Genomic DNA, 19,356 nt, shown 5'->3' with positions numbered 1-19,356 from the left:
TTTGCAATATGAGGGGAAGCAACTGGTAGAAGTCTGGGATCCTTTCTCTAATACTCATAATCTATGTTTCAGGAGGGGGTCAGAACAAAGAAAACATGGTGTGCAGAGTCAGCTTGAAGGGCTGCTGGGTAGGTTGCTTTGTGATGTCTGGCAATCTGATTTCTCTAAAGCAGGAAATAACATCTCCTCTGCTTCTCAGTGCCAGTCTTCGTAGAAAAAAACTTGCAAGGAAAAGCAGAATGGTTTGTTTCTGTGAGAAGTGTAACAGTGAAAACCACAGGTTCGTATCTACTCCTAGATGCAGAGTTGCTAGAATGTGTGCTCTTTTGCTGTTGTATGTGGTGTTTCATGTAACACAACTAGCAGAGGGGCTCATTTACAGATATGCTAGGGTACAGGAGCAAGGCTGGCTTTGTGTTCAGCTGCTCTGAGTAGCCTGTCTCTGTGAGTCTTTCTCTAAACCCACCAACTGATGAGTGAGAGAATGGAGAAAGAATGTTAGAGTTGCAAGAAAGAAAAATGGAAAGAAAAAAAAAAAGCATTTATAAAAATGAAAATTAAAAAAGAACAACAGAAATCCAGTGGAGGGAGAAGCAAAAATAATATACATAATATAAATATACAGTTTAAATATACCAAGTATTGCAACTGTTTCAGTCTTTGAAAAAGGATCTAAGTGCAGCTTGTGATAGGAGAGCTCTACTCATTGTGAAACTTCTTTGTAGGGAGAGAGAGCTGATGCTATTATGTAGCTCTAGTTTTAACTGCCTGGAAGGAAAATTGTGGTATGTTGAACTACTGCATGAAATAACTATAGATTACCTCATGTAAATGGTACAGGCAAGTTCTACTGCATTATTTTAAAGCTATATTTAAAAGTGGTTGAATATTCTTCCCAGTTCTCATTGATAAGAACCAGGCAACTGTGTAATCTGGTGTCTGAGTGTTCCTTTATTAATTAGCTCTTCTTGGATACATAGTTTGATTGCATGTACCGATATGCCAATAAAAGCAGATGAAAGCTGCTTTAAGGGACCTTAGAGCACTATACAAGGCAAAACATGAAAGTATTACCTGAATGTATACCCTAAACAAAAGAGAGAATAATACATAAAAATAACACATAAAAATTAAGTTCTCAGCCCAAACATCTACTGTTTCCTTGGTCTCTTGCTGTATATAATTAAGATGAGTTTGCTCCTACTTTTTTTTTTTTTTTTTTTTTTTTTTCCATTGAATTGTTTCAGTATGTATTTTAAAGAAATAGTAATTCAGAATCACATAGTTGGTTAGAGTGGTTCTCTATGCTGCATTGCTGAGCTAACATGCAACTTTCTTTGGTGTGAGCCCCATAAGACTGACCTAAATATGTCTGGAAGTGCCCCTTGATGAAGTGCTTAAACTTACACATTTACTTGACAGTTCAGTGCTCTGTGTGGTGCATAGTGAGCAGAGATAGAAAGACTAGACCCTCAGAACAGTGAGGGGTGAACTGAATGTTTTGGATCTAGCCATTGGAGCAGAATGTTAAAGAACAGCTGAATATCCAAAAGCACTACAAGAAAAATGTACTTAGAGCACTATTGCTTGAAAAACTGCGTGTTGTAACAAGTACATTACATTACAGTCTGACTGTAAATGACTGAATTTGAGCACTTGAATGTATCTTCAAGCAAGACAGGAAAAGACTAGATGGAGGAAGAATGGGAGCTACCTAGGTTGGAAATATTGCAAGGTGGGGTCAACCAAAATACGTAGTATGTATGTCATATTTACCATTGCTGAAAAAGATAATATCATAGAATCATAGAATCACTCAGGTTGGAAAAGACCTTAAAGATCATCGAGTCCAACCACGACCTAACCATACAACCCTAACTAACAATCCTCTGCTAAATCATGTCCCTGAGCACCACATCCAAATGGTTTTTAAACACATCCAGGGATGGTGACTCAACCGCCTCCCTGGGAGCCCATTCCAGTGCTTAACAACTTTCTGTAAAGAAGTTTTTCCTGATATCCAACCTGAACTTACGCTGGAGCAACTTGATGCCATTTCCCCTCGTCCTGTCACCTGTCACCAGTAAGAAGAGACCAACCCCGCTGTTGCTGTAAGCACCTTTCAGATGTTGGAAGAGAGCAATAAAGTCTCCCCTCAGCCTCCTTTTCCCCAGACTAAACAGCCCCAGTTCCTTCAGTCTCTCCTCCTAGGGCATATTCTCTAAGTCCTTCACCAGCCTCGTTGCCTTTCTTTGAACCTGCTCCAGCATCTCAATGTCCTTTCTGTACTGTGGTGCCCAAAACTGAACACAGCACTCGAGGTGAGGCCTCACCAATGCCGAGTGCAAGGGCAGGGTAACTTCCCTAGTCCTGCTCACCACACCATTCCTGATACAAGCTAGGATGCCATTGGCCTTCTTTACCACCTGGTCACACTGCTGGCTCATATTCAGCTGACTGTACACCAAGGTCCCTTTCCATCAGGTAACTTTCCAGCCACTCCTTCCGAAGCCTGTAGGGTTGATTGGGGTTGTTGTGATCAAAATGCAGGACCCTACACTTGGCCCCATTGAAACTCATACAGATTGCCTTGGCTCATTGATCCAGTCTATCCAGGTCCTCTGTAGTGCCCTTCTTTCCTCAGGCCGATCAACTCTCCCTCCCAACTTGGTGTTGTCTGCAAAATAGAGATAATAGCAGTCTTTACGTGGGAGATATTTCCTGATAAATGGCTGACTCTTACAGAAGCAGTGTGTCTAGAAAAAAGCCTTATGTTTTTGTATCCTGCTGGTGTTGGTATGCTCTTAAAATAAGTCAGTGAATGCAAGTCCACCACAATCTCAAGTATGTTCAGGAGGAAAGAATTCTGCTAGCTTCAGGTATTTCCCATGTAGGTCAGTGATGCTGATAATTATAAGTCCTTCTTAAGATGAATTCCTTTGATTATTTTCTAACTCAAAGGTCAGTGTTTCACATGGGATCAGCTGAGATTACTCTCCCAGGCTTGTTTAAGGATTGATCTTTTACCTGGAAGAAATAATGTTAGTGAGCATCTCTTGCATCCCTCAGATGATCTACTTAAAATTAAGCATTGCTTATTTAGAAAGAAAGGATTTCCATTTGTAAAGCCTGTATTCGCATCTCACAGAATGTTCTGTGCAGAAGTCTCATAGGTCTGATAGCCTGCAGAAGTTACCACAAAGACTGGATGATATGTTCTTTCCTTCCTGTTTTACTAATGTAAAATTGGCTTTATCATTCTGACTCTCCCACTCTTTCAGAGACTGTTTTGGTCTTAGGTCATCTTTTAGTTGTACTTGGTTAGCTCCCAGCACTGGAAAATAAAACAATTGTTAGAAAGCTGGAAATAGACTATCAATTTTACTGATGCTCTATTGCTGTGTAATGGATCCTGGACTACTTATCTGAACCTTTTCTGTTGTTTGCTGGCTTGTTTTTCCCCTCCTACATGGAACCCTACACTACAGTCTTAAGGCATAACTTCCAGCAATTTCTAGTCACTGCCCAGTGTGACTGTGCATGTTTTGTTAAATGATCCCATCTTCACAGCAGTTGTACATTTGACTCCTGAGTTGTAATGCTTTTAAGTGAATAGCCTTGAATATACCTTTTCTTCCTAAGCTATAAGTCACAACTGTGCTTACAGAGTCTCAAAACTCATTGTAAAGAGAAATAACAGAGAATTAGGCAAAAAGAGGCAGGTGGGTTGCGGTTTGATAGCAGTACAGCTGTCAGTTGCAGATGCTTTTGTTCTGTCATTGTACTTGATGCTACAGAAGCAATTACTGTAAGTGTAGTGCAAAGCACTCAGAAGGCAAGAGATATTAAATATGTATCCTGGATACTACCAATAAAGTGAAGTAAATTTTGCCTGGAGAATTGCTAGTGATGATGTTTTAGCAGAAAGCATTTTTTTGTTGTTTTGGAGGGGGTGTTTGTTATGGCCGGCCTTCGAAATACAGTCATCTTCTAGATTGTAAGTGGTCTACTGACAGCAAGTGTCCTTGACTTCATCACTACTGTACTGATTTTATTAAGGACATGTAAAGTAATCTTCTGGCAAGATTTATATGTTATAGTCTGTTGCAGACTTACTGTTGAGAGAGCAATTATGTGATATGTAAGTGATGTCATTGACCAGGTGCTTCTGCTCACAGCAAAACAAACAAACAAAGCCAACAGCATATAATCAAGATCTCAAGTGCATTACTAATGTGTCATCTCCAGTTTTTCTATTACTTCTTAGACTATGTATTTTATGTTGAAAATAAACAATTCATGCTTGCTTTGGGCAACGTCTTTGGGACACTGTTGAAGTACTACTTATTGACAAACCATAAATTAGAATTGTCTTTTTGCCTTTAGTCTTCATGGAAAATAAGGAGTCAATTGTCCCTAAATTGCTGGTTTGTAAACCTTTGTGTTATACCTAGTCTGTATTACAGTTTTTATGTCAGCATAGTTGTAGCCCCTTCTCAACTATCTGTGCTGTTTTACCACTTTTCTCCTGAAAGTGGTGGTGGCCTCACTTCGCTTTCAAAGCATGGCTTTAGAGGATCAGATCATCATGTTTATGTGATTCCATTTCATCATTATGCAAGAGGCAATGAAGCCTGGTACATCTTGTGAGCAGCAATGGTGATAAAAACAGCTTGTTAAAATTCTCAGAATATTGTATAGTATTCTGAACTCCTCAAGGACACAAGGCCTGAGGATCTAAAGCAGCAATAAATTCATATTTTTCTGTAGCACATAATCATGTTACACAAGTCTTGGAATATTCAAAACTCTGAGGGTGGAGCTTTGTAAGTTGACTTCTTGTACTTGTGTGTTCGCACCGTGGTTCATGGGAGTAACCCACAAATGTTTTCTGTATTGATGCCTTAGGTGACAGTACAGAGTAGTAATAAAAAGAAAGGAGTATGTTCTTGGGATGATGTGACCCATCTGTGCTATAAGAATACAAAACATTTTAGGCATCTATGATTCACTTGAACAAGAAGGAGATATATCAGAAGGGTTGTTCTACGTTGAGCTTTTGCTGTACTAACCCCTAACATTTGCTTTTGTTGGTTTGTTAAGTTCTGTTTTTGTTTCAGTAAAGTTAACATTAAAAAAAAAACAAGTGATATATTGCAATAATCATTACTGTACTCTGGGGAAGTGGGAATGATACAGAGCATTTGTATGCCAAATATATGAAAGAAAATCTTTAAGCTAGTCTCCTGGCTCTTATTAGTGGTAACATACTTAAAGCTGGAAGAATTTTAGAACTAGGAATCTAGGTTTATTTCTACTTTGGATTTATTTCCACACTTTTAGCTTATTTGGGTTTGGTTTTTGCCCTGGATAATTTTCTTTTCTTGTATGAGAAGGAAACAGAAAGTACTTTTATGTTATCCAAGGTCAGATTCCCCTTCTGGTAGATTTTAAAGAAATACATGCACCCTTTTCTAAGGGTGACAATCTTACCTAAGACAAAAATTCAGTAGATGAGCATGATAGTCTTCCATCTGCCAATTTAGTGTAGTGGGAATAAATATCCCCCTATCTAGTTTGTGTCTGTGTATGCCATGTGTTAGTGTACGTCTCAATTCATTTTACAATTTTTTGGAGATATTCAATGATACCTGGGGATACTTCCGTGCCCACACAGTACAGGTTTCAGAAAACTAATAAAAGGCATTTGACAGAACTTAGAGAGGAAACCTACTGCAGACTTGCTTTCTTGGTAGAGTATGAAAGGAAAGAGCCATGCTGTTTTAAAAGCAACAGTTAGAGTCTTTCCTTTGGAGGAAAAAAAAAAAAAGAAAAAAAGATTTCTAAGAATTTTTTTTTTTCTTCCACTTAAGAGTAAATGATTGATGTTGCAGTTCATTTAAGATCTTTGTAGAGAGCAACAGGGCTTCCAAATACTGTTTTTGGCACTGCTGAAGTAACCCAAGTTCTGCGGATACGTAGGCATAGGCATCACTTTCAGAAAGCAGGAGTATGATTTGAGACACTATACACAAGGTTCTGTACTTAAGAGTGATTTATTTGTATAAAAGCAGGAAATTCCATAAGGAAATGGCACTAACTTTGTGTTTTAGATTTCAAGCTCAGATTTTGTGGGCTTCCCTGTTGATTCCTGCTGTGTGCTTGTTGTCCTTAACATTTTATGTAAGGCTTAGTGACTACTGATAAGCTAGAGGAAAATAAAATCTTTAAGCCACTTTGTGATAGTAATAACGAGTGAACTCATTCATGGATCTTAAAATGTGTGCTTCTTTCAAGGGTCAAGCCTCAACAGAATAATTTTTGACCATTCAGCACAGCTGCTTTTTGAAAGAGCAAAATGTCAGTTTTGTATTCATCTATTCAAAATTAATTCCTTTCCATTAGTTCCCTATCTGAATAGGAAGTTGGATGTTTTTCAGTTCCTGCTGGCTCACTTCGGTGTGTTGTATATTCTGCCCTATCAGTTCCTGCCCCCGCACACTTTTTCTCCCTGCTAAATGTCATTTTCTTTCCAATGGCTGTAGGGTGTTCTGCTTTATATTCAAAGGAAGTGTTTAGGAGCCCTGACTGTCTATGTTGAATGCCAGAGTATATTGAAAAATAGCATGTGCATGTTGATGAGGATTAGCAGGGAGCGAGGTTGCCACCAGGAACTCTACTGACTGGAATTCATCTATGTTGTTCACACGTGGATTCACACGGGTGAGGAGGGGCTTGGTGATTGGGATCACTGTGTTTCTGCTAGGCACTTTTGTGAACCCCAGAGGCAGAGCTGGGTGATGGAAACCAGAATGAGGACCTGAGAAGCTCCGGGCTTTACCTGCTGCCAGGCTTCGTGGGGAGGCTGCATAGGATGCCATCATTTACTAGCAGCTAGTAAACCTGAAGATATCAGGTTCTGCTGACATCACAGTGACAGCCTTTCTGAACTAAATACTTTTGAGACTGTTCAATTATAGATATGAAGGAGAGAGCAAGATGCCCTTTTTTGGCTATTTTTCATCTTTGTGTATCTGGAAGGAAAAGGAAAAGAAAGTATGTTGTCAAACATGCAGATCTGATAATCTCAGAGTGCTTCTTGAGGTTCCCAGAAGCCAATCACCAAAGGTATACAGGAATAGATGTTGGTTTTCTCTGTCTTACCAGAGAGTTCTGTTTTTACTGAAACCTTTGAAAATGGAAGGGTGAACAGAAGTCTCATTTTTAGGTTAGAATTTATTTTTTGGAACAAAGAACATCACCTTTATTAGTGTACACTGAGAATGACTGTTGCTGGAAAGCAACAGATGCTTAGGTAGATAAAGGCATGGGTGTCATACTTAGCAAATTGCTCTTTGATGTAGTAAATGGCTTTCCAAGAAGTTTGCAATGCAGTCAGGCTGTGTTTTTCTACAGATGAGAAAGGGTTTTTTTTTCGTATCCAGCTGGAAATTCCAGACTTGAGTGATTTCTATTGTAAGGTCCTAGGAGTGTTTATCTAATGAGAAAAGCACAAAAGAGATTGATTTTTATTATTTTCTGTGAAAAGAAAAGGGAACGAAAAGTATTTAGACTTTCTAAAGAACTCATCGGGGAACAGAAACTAAGCATAGCAATTTTTCAGTCACAAATGTTTTTGCCATCTGAAAACAGAGAAAGCCTTGCTCCTCGCTCTCTCAGAGTCACTAGTAGTAATTGCTTCTTATGTGGTAAGTCTGCTTCTGCTTCTGTTGACAATATCATTAACGTCTGCAGAACCCAGTATGTAAGCAGACACAGTCATATTATTCAATATTAGTCAATATTCGTGTTACTTAATTTCGTCTTCTTTAGTAAAGAAAGCAATGAATGGAGACACTATAATGGAGAGACTGCAGTGTAGAAGTTCTGCATTATCATCATGCCTTTAAATATAAAAACATACAGACATATTCCTCAGTATGTGAACATTTTATCAAAAAAGAAAAAAAAAAAAACAACCAAAAAACCAAACCCAAAACAACAGATAATGTGAGTCATTTTAATCTTTGCCTTATTCATTTGTAGCTTAGCTTGAAGTTTTCTATGTATGTAGTTCAGGAATAAATTCGTCTTATGACCGTATTTTTGGAAGAAGGACAAATATGAGGATGGAGAGCTAGGTGATCTAATCCAGTGTCATTAGCAAAGTTCTTGCTGTATATCTCTCCTGGAAATATGAACTGCTGGAAGTCTAACAGGCTAAGAAATGAATGCAGTGACCTCTGCTCCATATGTCTCTATCAGCTGGAGAACTGTGAGGAGGCTGGTAACTAGCACCTCGAGTGAGGATCATAGCAGTAAGCAGTTGCACTGAAATTCATAGTGAAAGGACTCCTGCATATCTTTTTTCCTCTGGAATCTGGCCATCTGAGCACTTGCAATGATTTGAAGTTATTTGGTAGTTTTTCCTGCATTTTCTCAGAACAAAGTCACTGTCTTCCAGGTGTTGGTAGAACATACTGCACAGCAGGGCTCTGAGCCCAGCTGAGAATATGGCATGCCACTGCAATGCATTTGATGAACAGAAGAGCAGCCAGTTGGTCCTTCTGCAGGCCTGCAGGGGAGCTGTATGACCAGTTAAAGGAGGAAGCCATGCCTCTGACCCTGTGATTTACCCAAACAGTTGTTCTGTCCTGTTCAAGAATTAGATATTTGATGCGTGGAACAGAAAAAAAAACAACTGTGTGGTTTAATAAATTTGTTTAAGTGGGAAAAGTAGGGATTGTCTTTTTAAGGTTAGTGAGCCTCCTTCAACCCTCTCTTGATTATTTGCAGAGGAAGTGTTTGGAGAGGTTGCTTAGACAGTGGGTGACAAAAATGGCACTTGAGAGGAATGTGTGCCCTCTGCCCACCTCCAGCCTTGTGTGCTTGGTGCCCTGACCCACAAGGAGGGTGCTTCCTGCCAGATTATGCTGCAAAAGAGATGTGCACCAGATGCGAGACCCTCTTAAAACAGCTGTTGTGTGCAAGGGAGTGCCAGTTGCATGGCAGATATCTGCACTGCTGGAAATACTTCCCACAGGGATCTGCAGCCCAGCTCCTCAGGGCACTGCTGGCAGAGCCATTGTGGGGACATGGGCCTATTAGGGCCATCTGCCCAGCTGTTTGGTCTTGCAATCTTGAGTCTTATGGAACCCATAGGCTGCCCTTAGCATCTCTTTGATTAAACATTGACTGTGACTGCAAGTTAGATGAGCAAAGCAGTCTGTGGTAACCAGGGCAAGGTAGCAGATGAGAAAAATGCTGAAGGTTCTCCTGGGTAACACAAACCAAATACATGCTAGTGCTGAGAAGTGCCTGAGGCTTAAAGATCCTTGCAAAACTCCCACTCTGTGCAGCCTTACCTCAAGCACTGTGTGCAGTTCTGGGCCCCACAGTAGAAGAGCATATTACAAAGGTGTGAGCAGATTAGAGGGAGAGATGAATGAGGAGGGGCTGAGATCCCTGGGTTTGCTGAGCCCAGAACAGAGGAACTGAGGGGAAGCCTGATGGCGGCTGTGGCTCCTCACAGGGAGCGGAGGGCAGCGCTGAGCTCTGCTCTGTGTGACAGCGACAGAGCCCAAGGGAACGGCATGGAGCTGCGTCAGGGGAGGGGCAGCTGGGGGTTGGGGGCAGGGCTGCACCAGAGGGCAGTGGGCATGGAACAGGCTGCCCAGGGCAGTGGGCACAGCTCTGAGCTGCTGGAGTTCAAGGGACAGTTGAACAGTGCTCTCAGACATGGGGTTTGGGTGTTGGATGATGCTGCATGGAGCCAGGGATAGGACTTGATGATCTTTGTGGGCTCTTTCCAACTCAGGTTATTCTGTGATTCTATGGAATGTATTGGGTTAAAACAAACAAAGACACCTGGTGAAACCACTGGTGAGTGGAAACAGTGTTCCTATGTGGGAATGTTCCTGTGTATCTAAGTGGGTTCCCACTTGAGATGGTTCATGCCACCACCAGCCAGCTGTGCTGATCTCACTCTTGGGGGGACTTTTGATCAGTGTGGGAGGGCTTTAATCTGTGCTTTTCCTACACCTCCAGTAGGATGTGTTTCTGTGATGGATGATCACACACCCCCTACTTTCCAGAGCTGTGGCTCTCTTGTGTGGAGAGGCTTGTTCAGAGCTGTGCACTCCTATGTTGGGTGAATATTGCTTGGAGAGGGTGGGTTCGTTTGTTTTTGCATCAGGACTCATTCACATGAAACTGCCCATTGGAATCAGGATGCATATACTGAATTGCCTTTCAGTCAGGAAAAGTTCTTTTGTTACTAAACTAGATGGTACATTCTGCTGTTCCTGTAGTGCTAAAGCAGATGGAAGTGTTTGGAATCTCCTTTGTTGCCAAGGGTATAAACAGTGTCAAAGGGCTCTACATTGTCAGTTTAGAAATGCCAGCTGGAAAGAGGTTTCATTTTTAAGTCCACTTGAGAAAAAAATAAGGGGAGGAGCCAATATATGCCCCCTTTTCAGCCTTCACACTGGATGATTTTCTCCTGCAAACTTTCGATAGTAGAAACTACGTTTCTAGATACAGCAGTATTCAATTCTGATGCCATATAATTGATCTGTGCACATGAGCTGGTGTCTCATTTTACAAGTACAGTAGTATGTACTGTGAATCTGGAAATTCTTGGTGTAAGCAGCATTGTAACTGAGCAACAATTAGTTCTTTTTTCTCTAACATAGTAAAGCAAGGAGGCATTGTAAAATTGCAGTACCAGGAAAAGGTGGTAGTAGTATGCACAAATGATGTATTCCAGCAGGTACTCATTATTTGCCTACATGGACTATGTCATTAATCTGGGATCAGCTGCAAGATGTGGAAGAGACAGAAATCATGGTTTTAGGTGTCAGTCTGAGTACTGTTATTACAGGGAAGAACTAGTGAAGCAGTTCTGTATCCAAACGGCACCTTAAGGAAATCATGCTTCTTTCAGGGTAGGGCAGATGTGCTCTTCAGCACTTACGGGGCTGTAATAAGCTGCAAGATGGGTTGCAAATGATGCTGTGAATGAGAAAAAAAAAAAAAGTGTGTTTCTGTATCATTAAGGACAAAACCATATACAGGTTCTCACAAATGAATGAATAAATTCTGAGTGTTTCCTCTGATGTGTGAACTCCGAAATTAGCACCGCTGAGTTCTGCACTCTAAGAATAGTACAGCATGTCAGCAGCGAGAGAGGAAGGAAAAGGAAAATCAGGAGAAATACGACTTTCCAGCCTTCCGTAACTTTTGAATCGCTTGAAGCTTAAGCTTTGGAGCATACAGGCTATATCTGTCACTGCAGAAGTTAACTAAATAGCCCTGCATCAGCACTGTAGTAGAAAAATTACTAGTGATTGGCTTTACTCCAACCTGAGAGAGATGCTTACCGCAGGAAAACAAGTATACAAACAGGACTGTATTTTCTGTCCTCAGCACTTGTAAGTGCTTATCTTTGCTTGCAAGCAGGATCTCTTTGGACTGATGGCCTTTTAATAAAAAGCATAGTGTCTAGATTTCAAGCAAAAGAGAAGGAAAGCCACTCTGGCAAAGCTGATATGCCTGACTCAGGTAGGGGAAAAATTACACCTGAGAATAGTGTAGATGGCCTGAATCTGACTGGAACATAGTAGCTGAGTGTGAGCATCCACTGGCTACCTTAGGCAGTGAGGACTTGTCGTCTCTGTTTCCACTGGGGATCTTATAAGCCACTTTTCCAATAATATACATAGTAACATGGCTGAAAATATTTTCCAGAAGAAAAACAAAAATGTGAAGCTAGAATATATTAAAGGCCAAGGGAGAGAGCATATATTTTTCTTGCTGAAATTAAACTTTATCAGACTATGCTGGTTAAAAAAAAAAACAACTGGCAAAACAAAAAATCGTAGTGCTTCAGTATGTGCCTTTCCTACCAACTGCTCGTCAAAGTACGTTACATGCATTTTTTCCATGAAATTCAAAGGCCTCTCAACAAATGTTATTAAACTTTATTGCCACTTGCTCTTGTACATGACAGCTGCTGCTAACAGCATAATTGGCTGGGGAGGAAGTCACTGTGTGTCTTGTTCTGTGCATGGTCCCTCTAAATTCCTTCTGGCACTGACAACGGCTTCGGTATGTATTATGAACAATGCTGCTTATGCTTGCAGCAGTTTAATAGTGCCATTAAACTGCTTCTCCAGAGTATACAGTAATCATCATTAACGCATGTCAAGTTTGGTTCTTTGAATAGAGATTGAAACAGGACCAGTAGTTTCTGAAGTTTAAGGCTGTAGTTGCGTGGAGGTTTTATGTAACAAATACCTCCAGCCTTAGTCAGGGCCACTTGTAGTGAGAGTAACTATAGCAACAAAACAAAATTTCTGGCTAATGAAGGAATATTTCCAGCCAGTAGGACATCAGTCTCTGATCCAACCCCTGAAATACATGTATTTATCAGTTTTTTGTGTAATGCTATTTTGATAGTTACTGCCATCTTGTCAAAGATTTTTTTTTTTTTAGAAAATGTCATTTCTTTGCTTTCAATGTGTTGTGGGTTTTTTGTTGTTGTTGTTGTTTTGGGTTGTTTTTTTTTTTTTGTTTTTTTTTCCATAAAAATCTGTGGAGGGACTTGTTCCATTTTTTCCCTTTGAATGGAAACATTCTGATTGTTTATTTTTTTAACCTGCTTTCCTAAAGAAAATAGTGCAGTTGGGCTTTTTATAACATTGAACGCTTTTGAAAATACTGTCTGATTTAAAACAGGTTTTAGTGGAATGGTAGACATCCTGTCAACTAATATTATTGCCCAACTTTCCCAGGAGCAAATGGCTGCGTGGGGAAACCCAGACAAGGAGGTGCAGCGCTTTGCTGTGCTGTGTTCAGGCTGGCAGCAGGACAGCAAGCAGACATGGCGGGGACCTGCCACATGGCTCATGGCTCCAGGGGGATGGACAGGGTGGTCAAAGCTGTAGGGAATTAAATGCCACTGGGGAAATGAGCAGTTTATTGCATTTAATGAAGAGACTTATAAACACATATTGTTTCTCTGTCTTACGCAGTCATTGGCATTCATAAGAGATGACAGCAAAATGAGTAAGGAAGGTAATGAGGGATGCTGCAAGAGGTGATCAGTGCAGCCATCCAAATGCGCATGTTCTGGAGGTGTAATAAAGGCTGGGGTTTTGAGGGGCCCCCAGGAATCAACCTCCTTAGCAGACCAGGGAATCCTAGCTTAAAAGCAACAGCCATTTATATAATGGCAGGAAGAATTATTATTCCATAAATAAAATGGTAACATAAAACCTCGGTTAGAGCTTTTCTTTTGCCAAACCGATGTTATGTGAGGAGCAGGAGTACATTTTTAAAAGAATAATGGCATTTGCTGAAGCAAGCTGAAATTGTGGTGCTAGACTCTGGCTTTGCCACCTCAAAGCTGTAATAGCATTTGGATAGTCTGTGTGCAAGTCCTGTCCTTATCCCAACTTAATAAACCAAAAAAGCACTAGTTTTTAAAGAGATCCTTGATCCTATGCTAGCTTGTCTGAATAATTGTCATTTCTAAAGTTCAGTAATTTTCTGTTCAAGTGGGTTAGCGACACTTTAAGTGCACAAACCTCCAATAAAATTAAATGTATTTTTGCACTGGACTGTACCTCCTCTTTCAAGCAGCAGCTTCTTGCTCCTAGTAATTCCCTAGCCATTTAGCATCAAGGGCAGCATGCAAGTAAATTGAGATGTGGAAAACAAGGGAAAGCAGAGAAAAGTGTAGACTGTTATTTGGCTTTTTGAAGAGCATAGGAAGTCTGATGCATTTGTGTAGTTTTCTGAGGCTGTTCCTGCATAGAATCATAGAATCATTAAGGTCAGAGAAGACCACTAAGATCATCTAGTCCAACTGCCAACCCATCACCACTGCCTGCTGACCCACGTCCCTCACAACAACATCTACACGTTCCATGAACAGCTCCAGGAATGGAGCTCCACCACCGCCCTGGGCAGCCTGTTCTGATAGAATTAGCAAGTCTGGTAATGCCCCTTTTCTACATAGTAAGAAAGGTGTTTGTCTATCAGTAAGCTGGAAGGAAACAGTCATTCTCTTGCAAAACTGTGTTTCCTGGATAGTATGTTGCTATAGTAAACCATATCAACCCCAGGCCCTGCCTCTTTCCGATAACATTCTCTTTGACCTTGCAAGCGTCCTCGTGATGTATCACATGTTTTGTGATCTGTCTGTACACCAGTGAAAAGATGGGCAGAGCAGCAGTTTAACAGGGAGTAGCATAGCAAACGTCAGATTAAGCTGTGAGAAAGAATAATCTGCCCAGCTCAAGTTGGTGAGATGGTTGTAGAGAGGCAGAACGTAAAGGCCAGCACTGGAATTTTACCATATCATATGATTTAACACCTACGTTCATAGGAAAATGTGACATAGACTCTTTAATATCTTCAGTTAATTAAAACTTGGGGCTTACACTTCATCTAAAATGATTTAATGGCTCTAACAAAATATGGGAGCAGGTATTAAAAAGGATGAATCTTAAGGGGATGAATGTAATCTTAAAGACCCAAATAAAAGCAATTTAGTTCAATGTATTAAGGAAAGCTGGCCAGATATTACTGAATCCATCTCTTTCATTTGATGGTTGGAATTTTTCTTTTGCTCCCCCTAAGTCAGCTACAGCACTAAATCCTATAATAGAAACCTTCTAAAATTAGTAGAACCGGCTGAGCTTTCCATCTTGCTGCACTGTTCTGGTTAGGATTATTAATGAAAACCTGAACTTTTGCCTTTCTTTCTCTGTTTTATAAATTAATAATAGGATGAGTTAATGCGGGCGGTAAGTTTCAGGCTTCATTTTACATCATATCAGCTTATGTTGTTTTCCCAGAGTATTTAACCTTGTGGTGTTCTGTAGCGGCTCTAACACTAGAGGTTTGGTTTGGTTTGGTTTGGTTTGGTTTGACATAAGTGCAGAATTATGCTCTTGATTTGTGGTCCACAAGTTAATGCTCGTGGATTGGACTGGCTCATCTCTTGGATTCTCTAGAACAAAGATCCTAAAACTGTAGATCACAACTTTGTTCTGGATTGTAGTAGTGTTAGCAGATAGCATTGCAACAGTCAGAAGTAGGTCAGAAGCAATCGTGGCTTCCAAGGTTGTCCCTTCCGTCTTCTCCAGCCCACCATGCTCATAAAAAGTAATCCTAGATGCTTTGGAACTGGCCTGCACTCTAAAATGCAAGCAAAAAAGTGACTAAGGATCCAAGCAGAATGGTTATGTTGTTTCTTTCACTCTGTAATTTAGACCTCCTTCCTGAGTAGCAGTAATAAGCAACAGAATTGCTCATTTGACAAAATCAGTTGCAGTTTGATTTCTATTTGTGGCAGCAAAAGAAAAATTTGTCACATGAATGTGTCCTGAGGCACAACAACCCATGGGAGGGGAAGGGAGGTATGAGTCCAGTGCCCTGGCTTTTGGTTGCAAGGGGAGTTTTGCAGTGTAGGTAGAGAGGAGTGATGTACCTGAATGAAACCTCTTGTCTGCTGCTGCAGGTGCATGAAGCAACACGAAGCGTGGTGTTTAAAAGACAGGAGATGGTTCACAGTGGTGCAAAGCTGTACCAAGCTGTGCCATGCAGCCACATCAATGCAATTAGTTAATTTAACAAGAGAGCACATGCAGCTTAGGGGAGAAATGTTTCAGTGGCTTAATCCATTTCCTAGGGTTGTCTTTGCTGGAATAACTTCAACAAAACTGTATTATGAAGCAAACCGAGTAGATTATGTTTTACAACTTAAATAGTATCTAGATGATAACTTTTATGGGCTTGGAAATTTATGTGCTAGGATTGTTGCCATGCAGTGGCTTTGCAAAGGTGATATTTTTGTACATCAGGCTTCAGATGCCCATTGGCTGTAGTCCTGAATATAGCGATCAGAATTTGTATCCCTTGGAAACAGCAAACCACGCTCAGAACAGATGGTAGTCTGAAATACATGGATCTGCAAGGTTTACTGAAGCAGACTTCATCAGATTTGAGTGAATTAAGTGCATGACGTTATTTACAGTTTTCAGTAGAGAAGCTTTAGTACAACTGGAATGACACTAAAAATCCTGCGCTTAGAATGACTGAATAGCAGGTATTACCTGGAAAATAAGTTTATGTGTGGAGAGACCTAACAAACAAAGCTGTGGGCTTGGCATAGAGTGGGAGCAGAAGGGGAGCATTTAAAACGGGAAGGCCTATATCTGTATCAGACAGGCAAATGCAGCTACTGTGGAAGTTTATTATAAATAAGGAACAAGGTGGAAGTAAAAAAGCATAAGGAGCAAATTCAGTCATGCCATAAGGAATCACAAATCTGACCCATCAAGGATCCTGTCAGCTTCTAACAGAGACTATGTTTCTCTGAATTAATCCATTCATGAATGTGTCTCATTCATACTAAAAGTGCCCTGAAGTTCATGTGTTCATGTTTTAGTAACTTCTGCAGGGATTCCTGGAGAAAGATACTTAAGGCTATTGTTTTGAATACTCTGTGTATTCAGTCAGGAATTGACTCTGAGGACATAATTCACAGTATTGTACAGTTAGTGTGTTGGAATTTATGCTGTTGTTTCTGCTCAAGAAAATAACTTGTGCAGGCTGATGCAGGATTTCCTTGAGCCACTGGATAGCAAATATCATAGTTATCCTGAGCAAGGATGTAGTTGTGCGGTGCTGGGATTGCACAAGTGAAATGCTCTCACATGCCTCCTCAGGCAGCATGGCAGTAAGCTGTACCAGCTCTGTACGTCACCCACTGACATCCCCTCTCTTTTAGCTGTTTCCCTAGGTAGCCACGCAGAGTGGGCTGTAGCTGAGTCAGAGCCACAGGGTACATGAAAGCATTAATTCCCTGCTGCAGGTTTGAGGAGCTGCTTCACTCAGGCAGCATCCCTCCCTGCCCCCTTTTTTTCAACCCCTCCAAAGGCCCTTTTATGTGGTAGGTGGACTTGATACTTTCACATGCTCATGCCCTTTCTCATACCTGTAATTTAGCATAATTATGACTTGACAAATGCATGCAATGTGCTCTCATCACCATTCAGTTTGGTACGTATATCTAGTGAAGTTTTCATAGCTGGCTACTCCATTTCTCTTCTGCTCGGGGTCATCTTGTGCTGAAGCCTGATGAACAGGGTAATTACATGAAAAAGGATTACAGCTCCGAATCTTTTCCAGTAAGGCTGAAGGAAGCTATTACTTCATATTCTGTTAAATGGCACATGGTAATTCTAAACACCTTCTGGATTTCTAAGGAATTGAATAGAATCTGTTCAAGAACAAAGAACACTGATTTTTATCTGTATGGTTCAATAGTTTTTAAGCCCTTCTCTTTACAACAGGATTTAGTTAATGGCATATAGCTGCAGTCAAGAAAAATAAAAGTGTCACATTCTCTCCAGATGCATCTTGGTCCTGGGGATCTGATGCAAAATGTCAAATTTCAGGTGCACACTGTGTATTTGAACTGTGCTTCCTCTGGATGTCATTCCCTGAGGGAATTAATTATGGTAGGATATATCACATGCACAATGACAGGCTCTGTTAGGCCTTCCTGAGGCAAAGCTGCTGATCAGGTCAGTGAGCCTGAGTGCTTTCAGTTGCACTGGAGTGAATAAGGAGTTCTGTGCAGTGGCTTTGGGTATCCTTTCAGCGAGGTACTTCAGGACACAAGAGTGCAAGTACAGTGCCCTTACTGTGATGGGAGCAGGGAGGAACACTGCCCATGTGTCGGATGTATTGGTTTAGAAAGGAAGGGAAATAGAAATTAAATTGTGCACTCTGGGTTATAGTTGGCTTTCATGATGGCCTCATTCAAGAGGGAAAATAGAGGCATACATAAATGCAAAGCATTTTTTATGCCTAATGGTTAAAACACAGGGCAGATATGATACTGTTATACTTTGAGGTTGACATCTGTTCCTCCCCTTCAGACTTATTTCAAGGAAACATTGGTACATGCTGCTAGCTTATCAGAAGGCACAGATTATAAATACACGCTTCTCATTTATCCCAGTATGCTCAGTTCTCTTATTCTGCAGAGAGCTCTGTACTGAATTACCAGGATACATGAAAGAGAATAAATGTGGAGATGTCATTATGTCCTTGTCAGCAGGAGCAGGTGCGACAGAGCTCACTCCAGCCCCTTTCTGTCTCCTGTCTCGGATGGGCTTGGAGGTGCAGCGTCTGCCCCCAGGCACCTCTCAGATCAGCTGCAGGGCTGCATCACCAATCAGCGTCAGCAGCCCCGCAGAATAAGCCAGGCATTTCCATGAAAGGCTTCTCGGCACAAAGGAAAAGGGAAAATATAAAGCTTTTCCTCGTGAAAGGCTGGGGCTTGCTATTTGTCATCGCTTCTCTTCCTTTCCTTTTTTCAGTTGCAGTATCCTTGTGGAAGAACTGAACAGTTGTGTTTCTTTGGTGAGTCACCGAGAGTCTTTCAGGCAGCTCGTTCCTTTTTTTAATTTGTGGGCTAGAATTCTGAAAATCTATGGTTTATTTAAGGGATAAGGGAGGAAGTCAGCTGGTACAAACTGATCAAATTGCACTGACGCTGTACTTCACTTCTGGGTTTATCTGAGGTGTGCTGGTTTTAGGGAGATGAAGACAGCCTGCCTCAGCTTTTCTGACTTGAAACTTGACTGCCAGATCCCCAGTTAGTATGAAGAGATGAAAATCATTCGTTTCAGTTGAACAGAGCTGACTCCCTTTGGTTCTCTGGTCCTGACTGTTCAGTTCCTTGTGACTGTTTCACTGCAGCTGTTAGCTCCAAATTATGGAATAGAGTTCAGTTCTATAAAGCACTATGGTGTTAAAAATACGTGAAGATCAATGGTTGTGAAGTGCTGGACCATTTCTCCAAAAAAACAAAAGGTCTCAGTAACATGTGGATAAAGAATCAAAAAAGGAATCCCACACCACTAATCCCATCACCTGTACTGAACTGTATCAGTGAGACATTTTTTCAACAGCCGAGCTTATTTTACTCTGTAGTATTTAAGTTGTATTCACGATTGCTGACTGAGGAGCATTTTCGGGCTATTACTGTTAAGAAGGCCAAATGTCACCATTTTTGAATGCTTAGAATATAATAACTATGCATGTTTTCCCTCAAGGATTTTCTTAATCACACATGCAGTGCTTGAGATCTGTAATACTGTGTCATCTTTTATCAGCACATCTGGAAGACCTGTCATGTTGGGAAGATACTAGATGTAACAGATACTGTAGAAAAAGAAACCATTAATCTGATTTAAGGTTATATCTTCCATGGATTATCTCTTTTTTTTTTCTTTTTTCTTTTTTCTTTTTTCTTTTTTCTTTTTTCTTTTT

At 40.8% G+C, this 19,356-nt stretch overlaps 1 protein-coding gene across 3 annotated transcripts in view; it reads left to right on the top strand.

Annotated features, from left to right (window-relative positions):
* The window catches only part of TTC7A (tetratricopeptide repeat domain 7A), a 162,214-nt gene that overhangs the window by 77,268 nt on the left and 65,590 nt on the right, over nt 1-19,356 (top strand). The gene's annotated exons all lie outside the window — the stretch shown is intronic.

This window comes from Lagopus leucura, unplaced genomic scaffold (assembly GCF_019238085.1).
Source record: "Lagopus leucura isolate 7727_CA_CO unplaced genomic scaffold, USGS_WTPT01 Super-Scaffold_73, whole genome shotgun sequence".
Classification (NCBI taxonomy): domain Eukaryota; kingdom Metazoa; phylum Chordata; class Aves; order Galliformes; family Phasianidae; genus Lagopus; species Lagopus leucura.
The sequence above is the reverse complement of the archived record's forward strand: the minus strand, read 5'-3'. Positions and strand labels throughout refer to the sequence as shown.